Genomic DNA, 22,073 nt, shown 5'->3' with positions numbered 1-22,073 from the left:
CTCTGAAACTTGGTCACAAGATAAAACATTTATTGACAAGGTCAATTTCACGCATAACTCAATTTTGACTTTTTTCGAGTTACTGCCGTTAGCCTTGACAGGGCAGAGTAGTTCCCTCCCACTACACAACACAGTAAGAGGAGAACAGGAACCAATAATGTAGTCACTACACCAGCCCCCCCAGTGTTCACCTCAATATACGAAATCCTCACGGCGAGGAGGGCGTATGGCCCGGCCCCTACGATTGTAGGTAAAGTCAGGAGGTGCGGGAGGGGGCGTGACAGCGTCCGTCACATCCTCCTGCTGAGCAGGATGGGGGGCAGTGACCAGACGCTCGCGAGCTGCGGGGGGTCTGAGGGGTCGTAGGGGGGAATGGCCACGGCGTGGCAGGGGCGGTAGGACCGGGGGCCGGCCTCTGCACGGCGGCAGGGCCAAGTCCAGGGGTAGTTCAAGGTCCAAGTGGGCCGGCTTGAGGTGATCCACGGACACACACTCAGGCCTACCCCCCACGTCGACCACGAAGTTCTTGGCCCTGGCCTCGATGACGCGGAAGGGCCCGTCATAAGGAGGACGTAGCGGAGTCCTGTGGCCATCGTGACGAATGAAAATGAACTTTGCCGAGTGCAGCTCCGGGGGCATCCTCGAAGTAGGGACACCATGCTGCGTAGTCGGGACCGGGACGAAGGTCCTGGTGCTGTCTAGCAACCAGGCGCGCTGAGCAGCGGCAGACCAGGGCTCTATCGACCTGGGAATGAAGTCACCGGGGACCCGTAGCGGCTGTCCAAAAATCAGCTCGGCCGACGACGACTGGAGGTCCTCCTTTGGCGCCGTCCTGAGCCCCAGCATGACCCACGGGAGCTTGTCCAGCCAGTTGCCGTCCATGAGGCTGGCTCGAAGGGCGGCCTTCATAGAACAATGAAAACGCTCACAGAGCCCATTTGCCTGCGGATGGTAGGCGGTCGTGCAATGGAGCTTGACCCCCAGACTCTCCGCTGCCGCCGCCCACAGTTCCGAAGTAAACTGTGAGCCACGGTCAGAGGAGAGATCAGCAGGAGTGCCGTAGCGGGAGACCCACACCGCGATGAATGCCCGGGCCAGGTCGGGGGCCGTCGTTGAGGAGAGCGGAACTGCCTCCGGCCAGCGAGTCGTCCTGTCCACCATGGTGAAAAGGTAGTTGTATCCGTGCGAGGGGGGCAGCGGTCCCACCAGGTCCACGTTGACATGGTCGAAACTCCGCTCGGGCACAGAGAACTGTTCCAGGGGGGCCTTGAAGTGCCGATGCACCTTGGCGCGCTGGAAGGCGGTGCACGTGTCGACCCAGGCTCTCACATCCCTCTTGAGCCCCTTCCAAACAAACTTATCCGACACCAGTCGCGAGGACGGCTTCCTGCCAGGGTGAGACAAGCCGTGTATAGCCTCGAAGGCAGGGCGTCTCCAGTTGGCGGGGACTACCGGCCGCGGCTGACCCATGGAAACGTTGCACAGGAACGTGGCCCCTGCGTCACCGAACACCACCTCCTCCAGGCGCAGTCCAGTGTCCGGCAACTTGAGAGCTTGGACGGCAGGATCGGCGGCCTGGTCCACAGCCATGCTGACGTACTCCAAGCCCAGCTGCACCGCACCAACCACCGCCCTGGAGAGACAATCCGCCACCTGGTTGGACTTCCCAGCAACGTGCTGGATGTCTGTGGTGAACTCGGACACGTAGGCGAGCTGGCGCTGCTGGCGGTTGGACCACGGCTCTGCCGCCTTGGACATGGTGTGCGTGAGCGGCTTATGGTCCACGTAGGCCGTAAACTCGCGTCCCTCCAGCAAAAAACTGAAGTGTCTGACAGCAAGCCACAGCCCGAGGAGCTCCCTGTCGAACGTGCTGTATCTCTGCTCCCTTCAGCTGGCGGCTGAAGAAGGCAAGAGGCTGCCAGGCGTCCCCAACCCACTGCTCGTACACCGCTCCCACAGCAAAGTCAGAGGCGTCCGTGGTGAGAGCAGTGGGCGCAGAGGGCGAGGGGTGGGCCAACATGACGGCCCGGGCCACGGCCTCCTTGGTGTCCTGAAAAGCCTTGACACGCTCCGCCGTCCAGTCCACCGGCTGCTTCAGAGTGTTGCCCTTTTGGGCGTCGTACAGAGGCCGCAGGATGTGAGCGATGTGGCGGAGGAAGCGATAGTAAAAGGTCACCATCCCGATGAACCCCTTGAGCTCGCTGACTGTGCGGAGGCGCGGGAATGCAGCGACAGCTTCCACCTTCGAGGGGAGGGTGGTCACCCTCTCTGCGGAGACCCGGTGCCCGAGAAAGTCGATGGCGTCCCGCCCGAACTCACACTTCGCCGGATTGACGATCAGCCCATGCTGGAGGTGGGACAGGTGCTCCTCCTCCGTGGCGCTCGCTACGAGGATGTCGTCCAAGTAGACGAAGAGGAATGGTAGGTCGGAGCACCGAGTGCATGAGGCGTTGGAAGGTCTGCACCGCGTTCTTCAGGCCGAACGGCATTCGCAGAAACTCGAAAAGCCCAAAGGGCGTGACGCCGGCCGTCTTGGGGATGTCCTCACGGTGCACCGGCACCTGATGGTACCCCCGTACCAGGTCCACTTTGGAGAAGAAGCGACTGCCTGCCAGGTTCGCTGCAAAGTCCTGGACATGCGGGACCGGGTAGCAGTCAGGCTTGGACGCGTCGTTGAGGCGGCGGTAGTCCCCACATGGGCGCCACCCACCACCTGACTTAGGGACGATGTGCAGGGGAGACGCCCAGGGGCTGTTCGAGCGCCGAACGATGCCCACCTGCTCCATGTGCGCAAAATCTGCCCTGGCGACGGCCAGCTTCTCCGGGTTGAGGCGTCTGGCCCTGGCATGGAGGGGAGGCCCACTGGTCTCAATGTGGTGCTCCACCCCGTGTTTCACCGTGGGTGCGGAGAAAGTGGGCTTGCTAAGGTCGGGGAACTCGGCGAGCAGCCGAAGGTACTGGTCACTTTCGGCGAGTGTATTGGACCACCCGCTGTAGACGACCTCCCCCTGCGTACAGGCAAAGGAAGCGAAAGTCTGTGAATTGACCAGGCGCCTGTTCCCCACGTCCACTAACAGGTTGTGGGCGCACAGAAAATCTGCACCAAGGAGGGGAAATGTGACAGTCACAATGACAAAATCCCACGAAAAACATTGTCCTCCGAAACATACATCCACCGCCCTTGTGCCGTAAGAGCGGATGGGCATGCCGTCCGCACCCGCCAACTGCGGACGGCGCTCCTCCTTTGCCACATCCGATCTCTCTGCCGAAATGATGCTCCACTGGGCACCCGTGTCACAAAGGAAACTGCGACCAGAGGCGGTGTCTCGGATGAAGAGCAGCCTGTTGTTGACGCCAGCGCTCAGGGCCACTACTGAACGCCGGCCCCGCCGTTTCCCGTAGGTCCGAAGGTGCAAACGTGGCATGGAAGAAACAATGGCCCGCTGCGTTACCGTGCTGGCCAGAAGGCCTGGCGTCATCCCTCGCTCTCCTGCGACGGTCCGGTGGCGGGCGGTGGTGGGAGCGAGCAGGTCGGCGGACCGCTGAGGCATGGCCAAAACGAAACGGTCCGCCTCCCTGGCAAGGGCGCGGGGGCCCACGATGGCGGTGTTGGCGAGCGCCATCCTAACTTGGGCTGGCAGCGTGCGCATGAACAGCTCCGTGAAAAGGATCATGGGGTCTTCGGTACAGAGCAGATTTAGCATCCTCTCCATGCGCGCAGAAGGTCTCTCGTCTCCCAAATCCGACATAGCAAATAGGCGACGCACCCTCTCCGCAGCGGACAGTTAAAATGTCTCTAGAAGTAGGGCCTTGAGGAGCTAATATTTGTTCATCGCCAGGGGGGCAGACAAAAAACCTACCACTCGAGCTGCGGTGGAGCTGCCCAATCCAATCCAATCCAACTTTATTTATAAAGCGCTTTAACAGCCACAGGGGCACAAAGTGCTGTACAGAGGGAGCATATTAAAAACTATAAGCAGCACTAAAAATAGATAAAAAAAAAAACAAGAGTAGCAAAACAGAGAAGAGAAAAAAATAGGTAAACATAGGCAGCAATACAAATTTAAATAGATCAGAGTACTTAACCTCTACAATAGCAAACCATGCAGCCGGAGTCGAGTCCCAGAACTCAGGTAGTTTGAGAGTGGGAGTGCGCGCACCACGAGTTTCCCTGACAGGGGATGGTGATGGCTGCCGATGGCCTGAACGTCTTCCTCGTCCGGACATTTTGCAAGAATGTTCGTTCGCTGATTTTTGTACACAATCGCCGTAAACAAAAATCCACGTCGGGGTCACCAGTGTAGTGCCGGAGGAAAAAGGAATAATCGTAGGCAACATAATGCTTGTTTAATATACAAAGCAACGTCAGTCAATACAGAACAAGAGCACATGTAATTGCCAGAACAGTAATGATCACAACAGCGAGTGCAACCGCAATAAACGTCCCCTCTGGCCACATTGCCAGATCAGTAGTTCCCTCCCACTACACAACACAGTAAGAGGAGAACACGAACCAATAATGTAGTCACTACACGACAAACCTTTTACAGTCACAAAGTACAGTACAGTACGGTCAGCCAGTCAACTAGACTAGAGAATGAAAATTGTCTCCATTCCTATTTTGGATTTTCGGTGCTGACCCGTTTGTTTACAAGTTGGATCACTAATTGAGCCTTTAACACGGGCCTATATCACATCTTAATCACCCTCTGTCGCCATCATCTCCCGCTTTCCGTTCCTCCGTGGGATCTTCGGAGAAACCCTTGTCTACTCCCAAGTCCACTAATTAAACTCTGATTAGGTCCCACTAATCAAAGTCCTTCTGATTCCTCGATGATCGGCAAAGTCAATTACATCGTATCTATGAATTTGACTTTCTCATTACATTTTACCCCACCCCCACCGCCCCATTACAGTTTCAAATTAAATCGCGCACTGAGTGCACTGAGCCAGGCTTAATCAAGTGGAAACCACCAAAGCCCTGTGACTGTAGCAGGCAATCTCCCTGAGCCTCTCAGCCTCTTGCCACAAGCTGAAGCTTCATCAGGCTTACGAGTACTGTGTTGTATCTGCATTCCAGATGATGGCAATAGCGGCACCACTCCGGAGATACCCCACTGTCCCGCTAATGAGTTAGGTGAGGTCCAACACACATGCCCCTCTAAAAGCTCCCATCCTGGATTTCTTTTCTCTCTCTCTTTTTTTGGACAATGTGGGTATACATTTTTTGCAGACATTCTGAGAGTTTTATCTGTATATGCGAACATGTGTTCTTTGGAACCTTCCTAAACCATCGCATATCAGGGATATAGCTATGTTTTATTCCAGTGTTTGAACCGATGTAAACAGATACTTTACTGATTACAAAGTACAGTGCAGTGAATACGATTAAAAACTCATATTCACTTGATAGTCTTTACATCAAGAGCTCAGTCAATCAGCTCTAGAAAACATGTTATTCTTATTCTTGGTCGGTGAGGCTCCCCGTTTCATTCCGCTTGGATCACTGATTAGACCTTTTTAAGTGGTGAAAAAGTCATGAGATTTATTTTGGTGTTTTTCCTACGAGCGTCATATATCATACATCATGACAGGCTGTGGTTTCTAATATGAATGATTTAAAGGAGCATCTGTGGAGGAACGTGGGCTGTCAGGAGATGAAAGCCTGGACGGGCTCACACAGGTCCTGACGTCTTGGCTCTCCGGGACAGCGAGTGACAGGAGACATCAAGACCAGCTGCCGCACTACAGGCCGCCGCCACCACAGTCAGTGGCCTGGAGGGGAACGAGGACGCTGCTATGACCAGGAGGAGGACGAGGAGGAGGAGGAGGAGGAGGAGGAGGAGGAGGAGGAGGAGGACGCTGCTATGACCAGGAGGACGAGGAGGAGGAGGAGGAGGAGGAGGAGGAGGAGGAGGAGGAGGAGGACGCTGCTATGACCAGGAGGACGAGGAGGAGGAAGAGTAGGAGGACGAGGAGGAGGAGGACACTGCTATGACCAGGAGGACGAGGAGGAGGACGCTATGACCAGGAGGAGGACGAGGAGGAGGACGAGGAGGACGCTGCTATGACCAGGAGGAGGAGGAGGACGCTGCTATGACCAGGTGGACGAGGAGGAGGAGGACGCTGCTATGACCAGGAGGACGAGGAGGAGGAGGACGCTGCTATGACCAGGAGGAGGAGGAGGAGGAGGAGGAGGAGGAGGATGCTGCTATGACCAGGAAGAGGAGGAGGAGGAGGAGGAGGAGGAGGAGGAGGAGGCTGCTATGACCAGGAGGAGGAGGAGGAGGAGGAGGAGGAGGAGGCTGCTATGACCAGGAGGACGAGGAGGAGAACGCTGCTATGACCAGGAGGACGAGGAGGAGGAGGAGGAGGAGGAGCAGGAGGAGGAGGAGGAGGAGGAGGAGGAGGAGGAGGAGGAGGACGCTGCTATGACCAGGAGGAAGAGGAGGAGGAAGAGGAGGAGGAGGACGATGCTATGACCAGGAGGAGGAGGACGCTGCTATGACCAGGAGGAAGAGGAGGAGGAAGAGGAGGAGGACGATGCTATGACCAGGAGGAAGAGGAAGAAGAGGAGGAGGAGGAGGACGATGCTATGACCAGGAGGAAGAGGAGGAGGAGGATGCTATGACCAGGAGGAGGAGGATGAGTCTCTCCTCTTAACCCAGGATGATTTATAGATCCACTCTCAAATAACGCATAATTGATAATGGATGGACTCAAATACACACAAGCTGGTGTTTACTGTACTCTGATAGAGTCAAATATACACTGTGATGTGATCCAGATTTATTTTTGTCTTTTTATTATTCAAAATCATTATGCCAATATATGTATAATGTTTGGTCTTTTAAGAGAAGGGGTGGTGACATGAAGTACAGACAATGAGGCTGACAAACCACACCTTATTTAGTATTTAGGCTTCATTAGTAGTTGAGTAGTTAAGTCGTTTAGTTTAGTTACTAGTTTAATTACATTTTGTATTTAATTTTTTTATTATTTTTTAAACAAACACATAAACAAACATGACAACACACGATTAGATATACAAGCATTGTAAAACAGTGTACATCAGTTAACTCATCGTTTGGATAAATGTCTTATACAAGATATACCCCTAATACCTGCTATCTATTCCCCTACACACATATGCTCCTGCTCGCACCCCCCGCCCTGGACCCCCCCATGGATAATCCATCCATTATCCTTCGCTCCTACCCAAACACTACCATTAAATGCTAGCTTTTATTCTCTCCACCACTTCTAACCACATTGTCAATTTGGATTCATTGAGACCCAAAGTTCTTGCTGTAGATATTTCTAGATAAATCACATCGAGATATGTAAGAATCCAGACCTTTCGGCAATTTTTTTCCGGTTGAAACCATCGTGATGCTATCAGTTTTTTAGCCACTGTAATACCAGCTAAAACCAATCTCTTTTGTTGTATAGGTACTGCATATTCAAAAACATCATTCAGCAGTAATATAGAGGGGTGTACAGGTATATTCAGAATTAAGAGATTTGATAATTGCTGGGTCACTTCTTCCCAGAATATCTTAACTGGTGGGCAGTCCCAATACATGTGCATAAATGTCCCCTCGTCCCCATTTGTACATAAGGAGCATTTGGAGTCTTGTTTAAGACCCATTCTGTTCAGTCTTATAGGAGTCAAGTATGTCCTATGAATATAGTTAAGATTGATTTGTTGATGGTCCGGGTTCCTTGATGCAAGTCGAACATTTGCCCAGGCTTCTTGCCAATCAAAATCTTTTTCTAGGTCTGGTATATCCCTCCTCCAAACAGAGTCTAGGTGGAGGGTTTCATACGAAGCCGTTAGTAATTGATGATAAAAATCTGATACAAAACCTCTCGATGTCTCTCTTTCATAGAAAAATGTGTGGTATCTGTGGTGTGCAATTGGTGTCTTTAATGGAACACCCTGAGTCTTCAAACATAACAATAATTGTGCGTAAAAAAGAAATGTGGAACCGGTGAGATTAAACTTTTTTTCTATTTCATCATAGCTACAAATACCCTGTTTGTTGAAAACATCTCCTAATGTATGTATGCCTTGCTTTTCCCATCTAGGGAATCTTATAGGTCGTTTTCTAATCAGGAGTGCATTGTTATTGAATAAGGGAGTATGATTATGCCATTTATGTGGATTAGAATATTTTTTTTGTGTTTCACACCATATCCGGATCGCATGTGTAATTATGGGGCCAAATTTCAGTTCATTGCTTAATTGATATTTTGGTGTATACTATGTCCTGCAGTCTCTGTGGTGCTACTATATTTACTTCTAAATTTATCCAGGATACTGATGCTTGGGGTTCAAACCAGGTTGTCAGTGGTCTTAAAGTGTACGCCTTAAAATAGTGGAAAAAATTTGGGATTGCCATCCCTCCGTCTGCTTTGTTTCTCTGTGCGGTGGATCTTTTTATACGTGGTGGTTTGTTATTCCAAATAAATGTAAATGCGGAAGAGTGTAATTTTTTCCAGTAACCATCTGGAGGGGGTAACGGAAGCATTGAGCTGATGAAGTTGATTCTAGGTAAGACATCCATCTTAACTATTGAAACCCGTGCCTGTACTGAGTTTTTAAGTTTTGACCACCTGTCAAGGTTGCATTTTATTTTATTTTGGATTTCTGTGTAATTGTGTTTCACCGTTTGGCTTATGGTAGGGAATATTTCAACTCCCAAGCATCTAAAGTGTTTAACCATTGGTATTTCCCCTGGAAGACTTGTATTCTCTGCAGGGGCGTTCAGTGGAAGGAAAGCCGACTTTGGCCAGTTTATTTTAAATCTCGATAGGTCGCCAAAGTCATTAATCAACTTGAGAAGATAAGGCATTGCGGTGTTAGGGTTTTGCATGAACAGTATTACGTCGTCCGCATATAGACTAATTTTGTGTTGTGTGCCCTTGATTACGATTGGTTCTATGAGTTGGGATTGTCTTATATATTGTGCTAAAGGTTCTAGTGATAAATCGAATAGTCCGGGACTAAGAGGGCAACCCTGTCTAGAAGAGCGTGATACCGGAAATATTCTGGAGGTGATTATACCTTTTGTAATCATGGTCGATGGGTCTTTGTATAATACTTTAATCATATCAATGAATCCTTTTCCTAACCCCATCCTTTCTAATACCGCCCATAGATACGACCATTCCAGCCTATCAAAAGCTTTCATTGCATCCAGGGACAGCATCGCCTTGGGTGTGGTGTCGTCCTTGCTGGCATCTAGTACGTATAGTAATCGTCTTATGTTGTCAGTGATCAAACGGTTTCTTATGAAGCCAGTTTGATCCGGATGAACTAAAGACGTCATATGCTTTTGAAGTCTGATGGCTAATACCTTAGAGTACAGTTTGATATCGGTTCCGAGGAGGCTTACGGGTCTATAACTACCGCACTCGGTGGGGTCTTTGTCTTTTTTAAGGAGGACTATTATGAGTGCAATATTGTCGTTCTTATGAAAGTTCCCCTCCTTGACTGAGTATAAAATCATATTAAGTAATAGGGGTCCAATTATGTCCCAACATGAGAGGTACATTTCTGGTGGGATACCGTCTCTTCCAGGAGCCCTACCACTTTGCATTTCGGATATGGCCTTTCTGAGTTCCTCTAGTGTGATTGGTGTTTCTAACTGTTTAGCATCATCCTCTGAAAGTTTGGGGAGGTTAATTTGATTAAGATATGTGTCCATTTTGTTTTGATCGAAGGTCGTTTCTAATTTATACAAGTTGGAGTAGAATTCTTTGAATGTCATGTTTATTTCTTTCGTGTCTGTTACAAGTCCTTGTTGTGCTCTAATAGAGGTTATATCTGCAAATTTTGCGTTAACTCTTAATCGCGTAGCTAGTAGGTGACTTGGTTTGGAACCTTGAGAGTAATGCTGTTGTCTTGTGCTACGTATTTGTACTTCAGATTGTTGTCTGTAAATGGCGTTAATCTCTATTTTTAGTAAATTAACTTGAGATTCCAGTCGAGCCGAGTCGTTATATTGTAAAGAAGTAAATAATGTAGAGTAGAGCGTTTCTAATTCCGGCAGTTTTGAGCATCGATTCTTGCGTATTTTGGATGAAAAGCTATCCGTGAAATCCTTGATCATTCCCTTTACCGACATCCATAATATTCTAGGGTCCAGCACCGAGTTCACATTCTCTGGTAGGAATACTGAAAGAGTTTCTTTGAGTTGTGTAATGAATTCCTTGTTATTCAGCAGTGTTGTGTTAAAGCGCCATCTTGGGGCTCGGGATGATAGTACACCAAATGATCCTTTTAGGAGTAAATAACAATGATCTGATAATGCATTGGGTACCATCTCCACTTCATAGTTATCAAATAGTCTCGGTGTTGCGAAAACATAATCTATTCTGGATAGTGTTTTATGTCTTGCTGATCGACAAGAGTACTTCCGGGTCGTGGGGTTGAGTGATCGCCATAGATAGTTTACACCTGTATTCTTTGCCCAATCCTTTAACGCATTAGATGACTTTTTTTGTTCGTTGGAAAAGTTGGGATTAGATTTATCCAACCCACGGTCCCAAATGGCATTAAAATCTGCACCAATTATAAATGAGTATTCTGGAAGGTTTAACATTTCCCTAGTGAGTGCAGTGTAGAAATTATTTTCGTATAGATTTGGGGCATATACCGCTACCAACGCTATTTTCCTATTCTTGTGTATAATCTTAGCTATGGTTATCCGACCATCTGCATCAGACCATACTCCCTTCAATTCAATATTCAATTTCCGTTTCACGACTATAGCAACTCCACAGGTTCTCGTTGCAAAAGAAGAGTGACTAATGTTATGGTATGTGTTGTCCGCTAACGTAGCTTTGTCTCCCACTAAAATGTGTGTTTCGCTTAAGAGAGCCACATCAACCTGTTTGTTTTTCATCAATGTGAGCACGCTTTTGCGTTTATGTTGATTATTTATTCCCTCAGTGTTCCAGATCATTATATTCAAACTAGCCATAATCTATACATATTGATTTGTATTTGTTGGTAATATTTCTGGAGTGCGAATTCACAATGGATTTATATCCCACTGTTGAGGTCCTGTTGAGAGCCGAGCATAAAAACATACATATATATAAAAAAAAAAACCTGAACCCCCCTCCCCTACACCTCCGGTCTGCCCAGGATGAGCAATTTATCCTAATCTTTCCTATGTATACCATAGGATCTATGCTTTAATTCTAATTTAATAGAATGTCACCTGTGACCAAGCCTCTCTCCCCTTAATGTAATTATAACAGAATGAAAATTATACCTCGATTGGTATATTCATTTAAACCTTTTTTTTTTTTTTTTTTAAACCTTCTATTAACATTTTTTGGTTAGAACATTTCAGAATAACGAAATAAAGAATGAGAAATAGTGCTGTTTAGAATTAGATATTGAAAACCCATCTAATCCTGGAATATCTACTTAATTTTTTAAATACCTTTGTATGTTTACACATCTAAACAACAAGGAGATTTTAAATACTTGTATGCAGATCGTCCACCGTCATGCGTGATCATTAATCTGTTATGGTGGTCGTTGTTCTTCACGTCTATTTCATGACCAAGACTCATATCATTGTTATTTCACGGGGCCATCCTTGAAAAAGGTATTGTGTTCCATAGTGCTGTCAGCCGCTCGTTACTTGCTGTTTGATGCTTTAATGTTCCAGAACATTCTCGTGCCCTAAAACAATAACCATCCAGTGTATTCCAGATATTTCCGTTATGACTCATAGCCTTCATGTAAGAAAAATAGAGTATAAAAATCTAGAATGTTCCAAAATGGTCGGTATCAAATCAAGATCTGCATATTACCATGAATCTATATTTATATGGTGTTTAGCGTTTTATATCAAATTACTTATTTCTCAATGTTGTCAAAAGTTTGTATGTTGCCGTTTTTTGATGTCCATGCAATTGTAGAGTTATCCGTGAAAGATGAATCTTGTCATCCACTTTGTATCTTCTTCATGTATTCTTCTGCCGCCTTAAGCGAACGTAGCGTGAATCTCTTTCCTTCTCCTTCCACCAGGGATGTGCACAGGACTTTAGAGGGGCAGGTGCTCAAAGGCTGAAAAGGGCACTACACTTGTGTGTATATATTAACCGAGCGCGCGCGCGCGAGCACGATTTTTAAGGGCCCTTTTCGGGCGGGGGGCCCCCTTTTTATGCTTTTTTGGGGGGTTTTGGTGATCAAATATTGAATATTGAACTATAATAATCAGTGCAGGAGCTCACTTATCCTTGAAAGACACTTTTATCACTGACTTAAAAGGCCCATACATCTCCATAAATGTCCAGGGGGGAGGGAATAAGTGCCCCAAGAAGTGCTGTATATTCTGTATTGTTTAATATAAATGCATTTTTTATTCCAATCCCGATTTGTATTTGAGATTCCCAAATCCCATCGGACTTGACTTCTTCGTGTCCCTCAATGAGTGTAATACCAGCATTCAACTGTATGTGCCACAGCGGTTTCTATCATCATCATCATCACCACCCACGCTATGCATAAAATATATAGGTCCACGGAGGAGGCCGTGCAAACTGCAATGGAATATGGGGCATCTCTCTCTGTCCCTAATATTTTGATTCTATCCTGACATTTTTCAGTTGGAAGGGCAGTCTATATGCGTAACGGTAAAAAAAAAAAAAAAAAAAAAATTGTTTTCTTCAAAAAGGGCACTTTTTTGATGAGGCTCAAAAAGGCAGGTGCTCAGGCACCCCTTGGCCTCTATGTGTGCACGTGCCTGCCTTCCACTATGGAAAGATTCACAGGGTACCGTAGGATGGGGTGTAGACCTTTCTCAAATAGCTGGTTTACTACAACCTTGTAGTGGGCCCGCAGTGTTATGGCTTGTTTGCACATATCTTCATAAAACCACACTCTTTTTCCTTTGTACATCAGTTTTCCCCATCTCTTGCGTGATTCCCTGATAATCGTGTCTCTTGTTGCAGTTTCCCGTAGACTAGCAATTATCACTCTTTCCTTGTTGTTTTTATTATAGTTTTCAGATCCAATTCTGTAGCGTTTGTCCACTATCGGTTCTGTAGATAGGATTTCAGAACCTAGGATTTCGAATAATACTGCAGCAAACTTGCCATCTGTGCAGTCGACTGATTCATCCAGACCCACTATACAGAGATTGAATCTGCGGGCGTGCCGTTCTATTTCTAGCAGCTGGAGCAAGTTTTCCTCCTTGTTGTCTTGGATCAACTGCCGGAGCTGTTTGTTTTCCAGTTGCATTTCCTTTGATACTTCGGCGATATCTTCAGATAGTTCCTTATTCTTCTCCTCTTGCTTCCGTGAGTATTCGATCCCAGTATTTGCAACCGCCGTTATGCGGTCGGATTGTGCTACAATCTGTGTCTTGATATCCTCAAGTTTAGTCTCTATGGCTATCTTAAATGCGGTAGCATTAGCCTCGACTCTATCCACAGCTTTAGCCATCTCAGTAACCTTGTCGGTTAGGATTTTCATCATATCTGTCATCTGCGTATTGAAGTCGGGTGGAATACTCTCCATGACTGTTTCTGCTGAGGTCGTTTGAATGTTAGGATCCATGCTATTGTCGGGTTTTTTATTCTCCATATTGTCCGCTCTTCCCTTCCCTGAACGTGTCACCACGCCGACTGCCGTTGGAGAATTTGCTTCACGTCTTTTTGAGCTATCTTTCTTTGGTTGCATGCTGCGTTTCACTGTTGATATAGTTAGTTGAAGGTCTTAGTTAATATATAAGAGGAGCAGGGACGTGCACAGGACTTTAGAGGGGCAGGTGCTCAAAGGCTGAAAAGGGCACTACACTTGTGTGTATATATTAACAGAGCGCGCATAGCGCGCAAGCACAATTTTTAAGGGCCCTTTTCGGGCGGGGGGCCCCCTTTTTATGCTTTTTTGGGGGGTTTTGGTGATCAAATATTGAATATTGAACTATAATAATCAGTGCAGGAGCTCACTTATCCTTGAAAGACACTTTTATCACTGACTTAAAAGGCCCATACATCTCCATAAATGTCCAGGGGGGAGGCAATAAGTGCTCACCCTACAGCCCCAAGAAGTGCTGTATATTCTGTATTGTTTAATATAAATGCATTTTTTATTCCAATCCCGATTTGTATTTGAGATTCCCAAATCCCATCGGACTTGACTTCTTCGTGTCCCTCAATGAGCGTAATACCAGCATTCAACTGTATGCGCCACAGCGGTTTCTATCATCATCATCATCATCACCACCCACGCTATGCATAAAATATATAGGTCCGCGGAGGAGGCCGTGCAAACTGCAATGGAATATGGGGCATCTCTCTCTCTGTCCCTAATATTTTGATTCTATCCTGACATTTTTCAGTTGGAAGGGCAGTCTATATGCGTAAAGGTAATTTTTTTTTTTTTTTTTTTTTTTCAAAAAGGGCACTTTTTTGATGAGGCTCAAAAAGGCAGGTGCTCAGGCACCCCTTGGCCTCTATGTGTGCACGTGCCTGAAGAGGAGGTTTAAACACATTGGTGTTGTATAAAGTAGGTATTTAAGCGAAATTAACAAAAAATGGAGCGGAGCTTGTGACAGATATGACCGTCACATACTGTCGTCAAACCGGAAGTCTAATTAGTTTAATTACATTTTGTAGTGTTTTGGCAGTTTCTTTTCCCCAGCAGTTAACTACTATATGGAGTATTGTAGTTTAGGTAGTTCATCACAAACTACACATGTGCCTAGATATTTAGCATTGCGCATGGATCTATCTCAAATCCTGCCCTCTTTTCTCGATCCTCCAATCACAACTGTTACTTCCCACGTACAACGATTGCTCCCCGTCCTTTCCTTAAAACACACCCTTAGCATGTGAGGCTTTTATCTGCCGAAGTGCCTATAAATCAAATGCACCCACACTTTACCCTGTCAGTGCAGTTGTTTCTCTGTGTAACAGCAAACAGAATGAGATTCCAGACTCAAGATTGTGATCATTTTGGAGGTAGAACTAAACTACTTTAGCAAAGCAGTGTTAGCTTGACAAACTCTGTGAGTAGGTAAGATTTTGTTCTTTTCATCCTGACGTAGCTTAACTGAACTACTGTTTTAGAGTAGTTTCCCCGAAAATGTTAACTACAGTTCAATGATGAATTATCACCATATTGTGTCAAAATATTATGTAAAAATGTCTCCTAATGTCCACATGTAACCCAGGTTTCAGATTCATACCTATGTAAGTTATAAGAACGTAAATAGTTAATGCCATTGAATAAGAACATAAATAGTTAAAGCTATTATGTAGGAACATATATGTAGTATCATTGGGTACCAAGTCCCTTTGAATTACAGCATTGCCCTTTAATAATTGCGTCATGACGTGAGTGAGGTAGACATCACGACAGCCACGTTTTGCTTTACGGCGCACGCCTTGCCTTGCAGCGCCTCAACGTTACAGAGTCTCACGCTGCGTAGATGCAGACACTCATTCCACGGAGACCGACACGCAGCTGAACGTTGCTGCTGCCGAAATATGAGATAACATGATAAAACCAGTTATCAAACAGTTATAAAAGATTCCCCCAGTTGCAAAACCGAAGAAGCGTTGCAGTAAAGTAACTGTAGCCTGCGGTTTTGGTGAGTTAAATCAATAGTGTGATATTCAATTGTCAAGTGTACAGAATGGTTAGCTTCATGCTACATGCTAATAACGTTAAACGTAGTTTCATTCTGAGTCATACACGAACTGCCCCAAGCTCAATTTGGTTAAACGAACCATTTCAGAAGTACTTATAATTGTATTGATATGCTGTACGTTAAGAACAAGGTCTATATAAATTTGGACTGTTTTGAGAGTTTTATATGAACATGGGGAATGTCCAATATGCTAGCGCACTTTAGACTAAATTAGCATGTGACATATGATCCTACGTGCAGTGATAAGATAGCCTGCTTTAGCTTAGCATAGCTAAAAGTAGCCTGGTTGATTATTCATTCTGAAAGCAATGAAAAGATGATGATTTGATAAAGATGGTAAATAGCTTTTATTTTCTGAATGCCTGCTCACAAGCAGGCCAAGTTTTTCTAGCACTCCGTTCCACCCTGGGAGCAGTTCCAGGAGTCCATCCATCACCACGTGTGCCCACGAGGGGAGGAGGCGGTGTGCCGGACGATACAAGATGGTGAGCCAACCCACTGAACCTCTGATATAGCTCAAGGCTAATGCCAGCCTGATGTGAATACCCCTGTTGCCAACTCCTGTTACCTCAACAGTCCGGTAGGATTGAACTGATTGAACTTGAATCATAAGAACTTCCACGGATTGAACTGACCTATATCCTTTTCTGATACACGAACTGATTGAACGAGAACACAAGGACATTCCAAGGGCTTCAACCCCGTTCACCCTTTTGTTACTTTGATATTGTATTTTTGTATTTGATTTGATTTAAGTTGATATATTGGTACACTATTTTCCTATATGAAGGGAGACTTAAAGGGTAATTACACCCAGTAAACTACTTGAACCACTGATAAGCTACTTGAACCATTGATATTCTCCTACAAGAAGGGAGACTTAAAAGGTAAATACCCCCAGTAAGTTATTTGATCTACTGATGTTCTCTTGTAAAGAGGACGAGTTAAAGGGTCAATGTACCCAATAAGATACTTGAATCCCATTGATGACATTGATTATAGTTGAATCACTGATGGTTCTCCTGTAAAGAGAGAAGGTTTAAAGGGTTCCCATAACCTAGAATATTCCATTTGGTACTTTTGTTGTGTTACACCTTCAAAGGAAGAGTTTAAAGGAGCATTTCACCTAGTAAGGTATTTGCGTTCCCTGCACATTTAAAGGTTTAGATTAATATGTTTAAACATTTACCCATTGAAATGATAAACTGAAATAGAGTTTACTGGTGATAAAAGGATACATCCAATATCCAATCTTGAATCTAGCTTTTAGCTAGATATAACCTCAGAGACGTCTGAACCAAACCTAATGTGTTGATCTAATCAATCTAGGACTTGATATCGAAGTAACCCTCCCGAAAGGAGAGGTTACAGAAAGAACCTAAAAGGGATACTTCCACTACTACCTTGCACTATACGTCTGTATGTATTATGTATGTCTAGCTAGCGCGCATTAGAAATAAACCGGTTATTGTTATAACTCTGTCTCTGGTCCACTATTCTTATATTGTGTATATTACTCCTCTCCTCGTTTCGTACCTAGAACTGTGCCCGTGGCAAACAGCTGTTACAAGTAGGTGACACAAGTGCTACACACACACTCTATAAACACACACTACCGATGCCTTTGTCCTCCTCTTTGTTTTTTGTTGATGGATTTATTTAGGATTTTTCAAATGCAAAAAGTATAGACATAAATGTACAAACCAACAATAGGAATAGGAAGTGACACATAATTAAAGATACCCCTAACCTAACCCTAACCCTAATCCAACAAATAAAAATAAAAATTAATAAACGTAATGAAACACTTTAATGAGTTTATCCCTATACAAGCACAGATTTTTTTAGTATTTGTGTCCTCTTTCCATAAATGATACCTGCCTCTGTGAAAGGGTATGAGAGCCACGCCCTACATCCATGCGCCGCCAGATCTTACAGGGCTGTAGCCACATTCTGTTATTGAGATGTGTGTGTGTGTGTGTGTGTGTGTGTGTGTGTGTGTGTGTGTGTGTGTGTGTGTGTGTGTGTGTGTGTGTGTGTGTGTGTGTGTGTGTGTGTGTGTGTCTGTGTGCGTGCGCGTGCGTGTGCGTGTGTAGGTGTGTGTGTGTGTGTGTGTGTGTGTGACTTGTGTGTGTGTTTGTGTGTGTGTGTGTGTGTGTGTCTGTGTGCGTGCGTGTGCGTGTGTAGGTGTGTGTGTGTGTGTGCGTGCGTGCGTGCGTGTGTGCGTGTGTGTGTACTATACTGTACAGACACACACACACGCACACATGCTGACGTGCAAATACACTCACTCACTCATACACTCACCCACACACCAACCCCCCTCTCTCGTTCCACTGAGCCTGCATGCTCTCTTCCTCACAGGCCCCAAGCCAGCGCCCATGATGGAGAGGGAGGAGAGAGAGAGAGATGCTTTGTGGCGGAGACATGGGACAACCCGGGAGAGGCTCTGTCAGAAGCCCATCTCACATAGAGAGAGATGAGAGAGAGAGAGAGAGAGAGAGAGAGAGAGAGAGAGAGAGAGAGAGAGAGAGAGAGAGAGAGAGAGAGGCAAGAGCGAGAGCGCGAGAGAGAGAGAGAATAGAGAGGGCTCTGTTAGAAGCCCATCTCACATAGAGAGAGAGAGAGAGAGAGAGAGAGAGAGAGAGAGAGAGAGAGAGAGAGAGAGAGAGAGAGAGGAGAGAGAGAGAGAGAGAGAGAGAGAGAGATAGATCTGTCAGAAGCCCATCTCAGATATATAGAGAGAGAGATGAGGGGGGAGAGAGAGCTCTATCAAAACCCATCTCAGATAGAGAGAGAGAGAAGAGAGAGAGAGAGAGAGAGAGAGAGAGAGAGACAGACAGACAGACAGACAGACAGACAGACAGACAGACAGACAGACAGACAGACAGACAGACAGACAGACAGACAGACAGACAGACAGACGAGAGAGAGAGAGAGAGAGAGAGAGAGAGAGAGAGAGAGAGAGAGAGAGAGAGAGAGAGAGAGAGAGAGAGAGAGAGAGAGAGAGAGAGAGAGAGAGAGAGAGAGAGAGAGAGAGAGAGAGAGAGAGAGAGAGAGAGAGAGAGAGAGAGAGAGAGAGAGACAGACAGACAGACAGACAGACAGACAGACAGACAGACAGACAGACAGACAGACAGACAGACAGACAGACAGACAGACAGACAGACAGACAGACAGACAGACAGAGAGAGAGAGAGAGAGAGAGAGAGAGAGAGAGAGAGAGAGAGAGAGAGAGAGAGAGAGAGAGAGAGAGAGAGAGATCTGTCAGAAGCCCATCTCAGATATATAGAGAGAGAGATGAGGGGGGAGAGAGAGCTCTGTCAAAAGCCCATCTCAGATAGAGGAGATGAGAAGAGAGAGGCTCTGTTAGAAGCCCATCTCACATAGAGAGAGAGAGAAAGATCTGCAGGAAGCCCATCTCAGATAGAGAGAGAGAGAGGGAGATATGAGAAGAGAGAGCTCTGTCAGAAGCCCATCTCAGATATATAGAGAGAGATATGAGGGGAGAGAGAAGAGAGGGAGGGGAGAAGAGAGAGAGAGAGAGAGAGAGAGAGAGAGAGAGAGAGAGAGAGAGAGAGAGAGAGAGAGAGAGAGAGAGAGAGAGAGAGAGAGAGAGAGTGAGAGAGAGAGAGCTCTGTGCATCCTGTTTGCACATGTGCCGCGGCTTCAGCTGTTCAAAGAGAATGGGTAAACCAACATCCCCTGGCCTCAGCAAATAATGTTGCTATGTGTGGTCAGGGCATCACTCCTTTCTCGCTAGATATTCAGTTATACCCAGTTTTTGCCAGTCTCACCAGTGTGTGTGTGGGAGGGGGGTGCGTGTGCGTGTGTGTGTGGTGTGTGTGTGTGTTCTCATCTGTATGCATGATGGTCGACATGCTCAGAGGAAGATTTTGTGGAATTCTGTTTGTGGAATCCCTGTTTTTCATCAGCATCTTCATCAGATATTCTTAAGTGTGGGGGTCGGAGGGGGTATTGGGGGGGGGGGGGGAGTTCAAAGACAGAAAGTGAAGAGAGGAAACCAGGGATCAGTAAGGTTTCTCATTACCAATGCAAACATGTTGATTGGCCTTGTAGACAAGCTAATGTTAGAGAACACATCCAAGGATAATACGATACTGGCTCTTACTATGATCACAGGAACTAAATAATCCACCATGACACCCTCAAAGGACTCAACTTCAGACAAGGCTATATATTAGAGCTGGGCCGTTATCGGCGTTAACGTGCTGCGTTTTTTTCTTTACCTTTTTTTTTTTTTTTACCTTTATTTACCCAGGGTAGGTTCTCTGAGCACAGATGCTCATTTCAGGAACGCCCTGCTTCACATTTACACAGTTCCATTCACACCTGGGAGCTGCCCAGTACAACCACAGTTGACACCATTGGCCACTGAGCAACTCCACTGGAGCAGTTGATTTGCATTGGCAGGGTTTGGCCCTGTCTGGCACCCAACAGGAAAAATATTATAGGCACTATAAGTAGACACCGCTACATAAAACAAGCTGGTCTGCCTGAGTGACTGGTGGAATAAGGAGAAATAGAGATTGGACTGATTGAGTCGAGCCATGTCACATAGTTCAAGTTTGAAATGCTTCTTTCTGTTTTGCTCCTGAGAGTGTGCTAGATACTGTACTGTACTGGTAATATTATTTATTTGTGTTAACTTCTGAATAAAACAACTTATTAAACACAAGTACATCTTATTGAACATTATTTTGATATTTCATTACCAATTATCATAGCAAAACAGCTTTCTCAAACAGTCTGTAATGCATTTTGGAAACGGGAGATGGGCTCATGGTGTAATGGGCCACCTGGCCTGAGAAACATAAGGAGGAAAGAAAAAGTAAGGACTTACTTCTGGTCATTATTTGGGTAGAACACACATATTTTGAATGCCTTCGGCAGGTTTCTTTTCTTTTCTTTTTGAGCCATTTTAATCTAGATTAATCTAGATTAAATCCAGGATTGCAGATAGATTAATCTAGATTAAAGGGGCTATGCACTGCTATTCCTAGCACTATTTGGGCAACTTTACACAATTCCTGTGAGTCTATGTAACACATCTGTAATTTTTATTCCAAAAATAATCATTGTTTTATATTTCTAATCTTGTACTCAAAACCAGCATTTTTCAGCCTCATGAAAGCAGGCTATTATTGGCTTGGCTCCACCCATACTAGCAGAATGCTTTGAGTGACAGCCACCCACCAAATAGCTCCGCCCATCTCCCCGTCATTCCATCCAGGTGAAGGTCTCAGGTTTCAGGTTTTTATTTCGACACGCAAAAACATATACCGATTTTACTAACTAATACAACATGGCTGTACATTATGTTTGGGATCCAGAGAGCGACCCACAGCATGATTCAGAAGAAGAAGAAGAAGTCGATTTGCTACAGCGAGGCTTACATTACATCGTTTCCGATTGGTAAGTTGATTGATTGCACTGTTAGTTACTGTTATCTAATGGTTGTGTACTTCTGTCGCGGCCCGTCGAAAACACACACTAACGTTAGATTGTACTGACACCCCCCCCCAAACAACAGCGATCGAGGCTTACATTACATCGTTTCCGATTGGTAAGTTGATTGATTGCACTGTTAGTTACTGTTATCTAATGGTTGTGTACTTCTGTCGCGGCCCGTCGAAAACACACACTAACGTTAGATTGTACTGACACCCCCCCCCCAAACAACAGCGATCGAGGCTTACAAATAGTTTACGATTGGTTAGTTGATTCCACCGTTAGTCTAACGGTTGCCGAAATAACGGTACTTGACGATGAATTGAAATTGGGGGACCCTGATGGAAACAAGACGAAAGTCTTTCTCTGGTCTCCATCATAGCAGTTGTTGGTATTGAGCAGTACTGTAGCAATACAAATATGGTATGTCATAAATATAGAGATGTAGCAGTACTGTCTATCTATATATATGTTACGATGAATTGAAATTGGGGGACCCTGATGTAAACAAGACGAAAGTCTTTCTCTGGTCTCCATCATAGCAGTTGTTGGTATTGAGCAGTACTGTAGCAATACAAATATGGTATGTCATAAATATAGAGATGTAGCAGTACTGTCTATCTATATATATGTTACGATGAATTGAAATTGGGGGACCCTGATGTAAACAAGACGAAAGTCTTTCTCTGGTCTCCATCATAGCAGTTGTTGGTATTGAGCAGTACTGTAGCAATACAAATATGGTATGTCATAAATATAGAGATGTAGCAGTACTGTCTATCTATATATATGTTACGATGAATTGAAATTGGGGGACCCTGATGTAAACAAGACGAAAGTCTTTCTCTGGTCTCCATCATAGCAGTTGTTGGTATTGAGCAGTACTGTAGCAATACAAATATGGTATGTCATAAA

The sequence above is a fragment of the Notolepis coatsorum genome (genome assembly GCF_963971535.1).
Source record: "Notolepis coatsorum genome assembly, chromosome: 6".
Taxonomy (NCBI): domain Eukaryota; kingdom Metazoa; phylum Chordata; class Actinopteri; order Aulopiformes; family Paralepididae; genus Notolepis; species Notolepis coatsorum.
Note: the sequence above shows the minus strand (reverse complement) of the source record.